This window comes from Colobus angolensis, unplaced genomic scaffold, assembly GCF_000951035.1.
Source record: "Colobus angolensis palliatus isolate OR3802 unplaced genomic scaffold, Cang.pa_1.0 Scaffold368, whole genome shotgun sequence".
NCBI lineage: Eukaryota > Metazoa > Chordata > Mammalia > Primates > Cercopithecidae > Colobus > Colobus angolensis.
The window spans coordinates 1,133,018-1,138,452 of record NW_012117021.1 but is presented as its reverse complement, the minus strand read 5'-3'; the positions used below and the strand labels follow the sequence as shown (position 1 = coordinate 1,138,452).

At 41.8% G+C, this 5,435-nt stretch overlaps 1 long non-coding RNA gene across 1 annotated transcript in view; it reads right to left on the bottom strand.

Annotated features, from left to right (window-relative positions):
• Positions 1-5,435, bottom strand: part of LOC105520005 — a 16,288-nt gene that overhangs the window by 1,784 nt on the left and 9,069 nt on the right. Inside the window, exons 2-3 of the long non-coding RNA XR_001003060.1 lie at positions 642-724; positions 176-321 (exon numbers count right to left, since the gene is read on the bottom strand). This is a non-coding gene — a long non-coding RNA (uncharacterized LOC105520005). The remainder of the gene's footprint in view (positions 1-175; positions 322-641; positions 725-5,435) is intronic.

Genomic DNA, 5,435 nt, shown 5'->3' with positions numbered 1-5,435 from the left:
CCAGGAGGGTCTCGATCTCCTGACCTCGTGATCCACCTGCCTCGGCCTCCCAAAGTGCTGGGATTACAGGTGTGAGCCACCGCACCTGACCCTATTAACTTTTCATTGGAAAAGGTAACTTTTTGAAAAGTTACTGAAAAATGTTTTCCTTTTAAATATTCACATATTAGATTACCTGAGCCCAAGAAAGTTGTAGTCCAGGAGTATAAAATATTTCTTCCAAATCCTTTTCAAAAGGTAACTACAATGACTTTGATCAAAATAAACAAAAGCCATTAACAGATCTCTGTTAATTGTGATTATTTGAGTCTTTTCTTTTTCCTAAGAAAATGGAGAAGTAGAAGACATAGTATTCAAATTTTTTACGCCTGAAAAGTGAGAAACGGGGACTGTGCATAAAATAGCAATAATCTAATAAGATATTTGCCTCATCCTAGCTAAAATGAGTTAATTTGGTGTATGAATATGAGAGAAAGGAATCAGACACACTAGTTATCTGACATAGCCACAAAAAAACAACTGACGGAATTTTACTTAGTGGTAATTTAGATGTATAAGGACAAATAATCTTCACAACTGTGTTATGTTGAGATGATGTAAGATATCACCATATTATAAAGAACACAGTATTCAATAAACACCTTATCTTTAGAGGGCCTCTCCTTGCAGTGTCTGTTGATATCTCTTCTGTCATCTCGTTTGGTCATTTCTTCCTCATCCCTATCTGTAAAATAAATACAACAGTGGCAAAAAAAAGTCATTAACACAGATACTTTCAAGTTGGGCACAGTGGCACATGACTGTTATCCCAGCTGCTCAGGAGGCCAAAGCAGGATAACAGCTGAGTAGGTGTTATCACAGCTACTCAGGAGGGCCAGGCGTTCGAGGGTGTAGTGAGCTATGACTATACTACTGCACTCCAGCCTGGGTGACAGATCAAGACCCTGTCTTTTAAACAACAACAACAAAAATATCAAGAGAAAACTTTATATGAACCTTGATAACAGGCTAAAAGAAGTCAGTCACAAGAAAATCACTTATTGTGTGATTCCATTCATATGAAATGTGCAGAATATTTACAGAAACAAACAGCAGAATAATGGTTGCCTAGGAATGAAGAGGTTCAGGGAAGATGGGGAGTGACTGCTAATGAATCTCTTTTGGGTTCTTGGTTTGAGGGTGATAAAAATGTTCTAAAGTTTATTGTGGTGATGGTTGTACAACTCTGAATATATTAAAAACCACTGACTTGTATACAGGCACAACTTGGGAGTTACTGAAGGCTCTCATTCCAGACCACCCCAATAAAGCAAGCATTACAATAAAGCTAGTGAAATGAATTTTTTGGTTTTCCAGTAGGTAAGTTATATTTACAGTCAGACACAGAGGCTCATGCCTGTAATCCCAGCACTTTGGGAGACTGAGGCAAGTGGATTGCTCGAGCTCAGGAGTTTGAAACCAGCCAGGGCAACATAGCAAAACTCCATATCTACAAAAAAAATACAAAGTTAGCCAGATGTGGTAGCACATGCCTGCAGTCCCAGTTGCTCAGAGGGCTGAGATGGGAGAATCACTTGAGCCTGGGACAGTGAAGCTTCAGTGCTCCATGTTCATGCTACTGCACTCCGGCCTGGGTGCCAAAGCGAGACCCTGTCTCAAAAAAAATTTATGTTCATACTATACTGTAGTCTATTAAGTGTGCAATAGCATTGTGCCTTTAAAAAGTACATATATTAAAAGATACTTTATTGCTAAACACACTAACAATCACCTGAGCCTTCGGCAAGCAGCAATCTTTTTGCTAGTAAAAGGTCTTGCCTCAGCTGGGCAACATAATGAGACCCGGTCTCTACAAAAATAATTTTAAAAATGAGCCAGACTAAGTAGCACATGCCTGTGGTCCCAGTTGCTTGGGAGGGAGACATGGGAGGATCACTTCGGTCCCAGAGGTTGAGGCTGCACTGAGACGTGATTGCACCTCTGCATCAGCCTGGGTGAAAAGTGAGACCCTCTGTGACGCTGTTTGATAGCATTTGACCCATAGAATAACCTCTTTTAAAATTAGAGTCAATTGCCAGGCACGGTGGGTCATGCCTGTAATCCCAGCACTTTGGGAGCCCGAGGCAGGTGGATCACTTAAGCTCAGGAGTTTCAGACCAGCCCGGCCAACATGTTGAAACTCCATCTCTAAAAATACAAAAGTTAGTGGGGTGTGGTGGAGCGTGCCTGTAGTCCCAGCTACTCAGGAGGCTGAAGCTGGAGAATTGCATGAACCTGGGAGGCAGAGGTTGCAGTGGGCCGAGATCGCCCACTGTACTACAACCTGGCTAACAGAACGAGACTCCATCTCATAAATAAATAAATATATAGAGTCAATCCCCTCCAATCTTGCCACTGCTTAATTAAGTTTACATAATAGTCTAAATCCTTTGTTATTTCAACAATGTTAACAGCATCTTCACAGAATTAGATTGCATCTCAAAAAAAGAAAAGAAAAGAAAAGGAAAACACTTTCTTTGTTCATCCATAAGAAGAAAGCAATTATCTATTTAGTTTATCCTGATATTGCAGCAGTTCCATCCTATCTTCAGGCTGCATTTCTAATTTTAGTTTTCTTGCTCTTTCTATCACACCTGCAGTTATTCCCTCTACTGAATTACTGAACCTTCCAAAGTCATCCATGAACATTTTTAGTAGAGTTAGGGTTTCACCATGTTGGCCAGGCTAGTCTCGAACTCCTGCCCTCAAGTGATCCACTGGCCTCAGCCTCCTAAAGTGCTGAGATTACAGGTGTGAGCCACTGCATCTGGCCAATACTTGAAATCAATTTCATCCAAACTACTGTTTTGGTTTTTTTTTGAGACAGAGTTTCACTCTTGTCACCCAGGCTGGAGTACAATGGCACGATCTCAACTTACTGCAACCTCTGCCTCCAAGGTTCAAGTAATTCTCCTGCCTCAGTCTCCTGAGTAGCTAAGATTACAGGTGTCTGCCAGCACGCCCAGCTAATTTTTGTATTTTTCAGTAGAGACAGGGTTTCACTGTGTTTGTCAGGCTAGTCTCAAATTCCTGACCTCAGGTGATCCACCCACCTTGGCCTCCCAAAGTGCTGGGATTATAGGTGTGATCCCCTGCACCCAGCACAAACTACTGTTAATGTTGATGTTTTTACCTTCTGTCATGAACCATGAATGTTTCTAATGGCATCTAGAGTGGTCAATCCTTTCCAAACGGTTTTCAACTTCCTTTCCCCAAACCCATCAGAGGAAATAATATATACTATGGCCGCAAGAGCCTCAGGATATGCATTTCTCGGCTGGGTGTGGTGGCTCACACATGTACTCCTAACACTTTGTGGGGCTTAGGCAGGAGGATCACTTGATCCCAGGAGTTTAACACCAGTCTGGGCAACAAAGTAAGACCCTGTCTCTAAAAAGCAAAAAAAAAAAAGGAAATTTAAAAAGGAAATGTATTTCATAAAAAGTAAGGCTTGAAAGTTGAGGCTGGGCACAGTGGCTCACACCTGTAACCCCAGCACTTTGGGAGGCTAAAGTGGGTCGATCACTTGAGGTCAGGAGTTTGAGACCAGCCTGGCCAACATGGTGAAACTCTGCCTCTATTAAAAATACAGAAATCAACTGGGCATGGTGGCTCATGCCTTTAATTCCAGCTACTTGGGAGGATGGGTGGGAGATAACATGAGGCCAGGAGGTCCAAGGCTGGATTGAGCCATGATCATGCCACTGCATTCCAGCCTGCATGACAGAGTGAGACCCTGCCGGGGGAAAAAAAAAAATAAATAAAGAGTAAAGTGAAATTATTCTTTGATCCAATGGCTGCAGAATAGATGTTGCAGCCATGAAACATTAATTCCTTATACATCTCCATCAGAGCTCTGGGTGACTAGGTGTGGTGTCAGTGAGAAGTAATATTTTGAAAAGAATCTTTTTTTTTTGAGCAGTAGATCTCAACAGTGGGCTTAAAATATTTAGTAAAAATGTCAGTTACATGATAAAGGAGTAAAAAAATTCAGTAAAGCATTGCTGTAAACAGTTGTGTTGTCATTCTGACTTTGTTGTTCAATTTCTAGGACACACACATGGCTGGGTTAGCATAATTTTTAGGGGGCTTAAGATTTTTGGAATCGTAAATGAGTACCGGCTTCAGCTTAAAGTCACAAGCTGCATTAGCACTAAGAAGAGAGTCAACTTGTCCTTTGAAGCCAGGCACTGACTGCTCTTCTCTAGCTGTGAAAGTCTTAAGATGGCATCTTCAGCCAATGGAAGAAGGCTGTTTTGTCTCCATTGAAAATTTATTTAGCATAGCCATTTTCATCAATTATCTTAGCTTCTACATAAGCACTTGCTGTTTCAATGTGCCTGTTTTTACTCCCCACAAGAGGCAGGGTCTTGCCCTGTTAACCAGGCTTGAGTGCAGTGGCATAATTACAGCTCACAGCAGCCTTAAATGCCTGGGCTCAAGCAATCCGCCCACCTCAGCCTCTACCTTGTACTTTTACCTTATGGAGACGGTTGCTTTCCTTAAACCTCAGGAATCCACCACTGGTAGACTCAAACTTTTTCTACACCTTCTTCATCTTTCTTAGCGTTTATAGAATTGAAGAGAGTTAGGGCCTTGTTCAGAATTAGGCTTTGCCTTCAGGGAATGTTGTGGCTGGTGTGACCTTCTATTCTGACCCCTAAAACTCTCTACTTATAGCAATAAAGCTGTTTCATTTTCTTGCCATTTGTGTGTTCACTGGAGTAGCACTTTTAATTTCCTCCAATAACTTTTCCTTTGCATTCACAACATGGCTAACATGCAAAAAACCTAGCTTTTGGCCTATCTCAACTTTCAACATGCCTTTTTCACTCACCTTAACGATTTTGAAGTTCCACTTGCACACTCGAAGACGATTTTGGTTTTTTTCTTTGTTATTATGATTATTATTTTTGAGACAGAGTCTTGCCCTGTTGCCTAGGCTGGAATACAGTGGCACAATCATGACTCACTGCAACCTCGACCTCCTGAGCTCAACAGATCCTCCTACCTCAGCCTCTGAAAGTATCTGGGACCACAGGTGCATGCTACCACACCCAGCTAATTTTGTTTATTTTTATAGAGATGGGGTATCACTATGTTGCAGATGCTGGTCTTTAACTCCTAGCCTCAAGTGATCCTACCTCTTTATCTTCCCAAAGTCCTGGTATTACAGGCATGAGCCACTGAGCCCAGCTCAATTATTAATTGGCCTAATTTCATTATTCTTTTTTATTTTTTGGAGATGGAGTCTCACTCTGTTACCCAGGCTAGAGTGCAGTGGCATAATCTCAGCTCACTGTAACCTGCCTCCTGGGTACGAGATATTCTCCTGCCTCAGCCTTCTGAGTAGCTGGGATCACAGGTGCCTGCCACCACACCCAGTTAATTTTTGT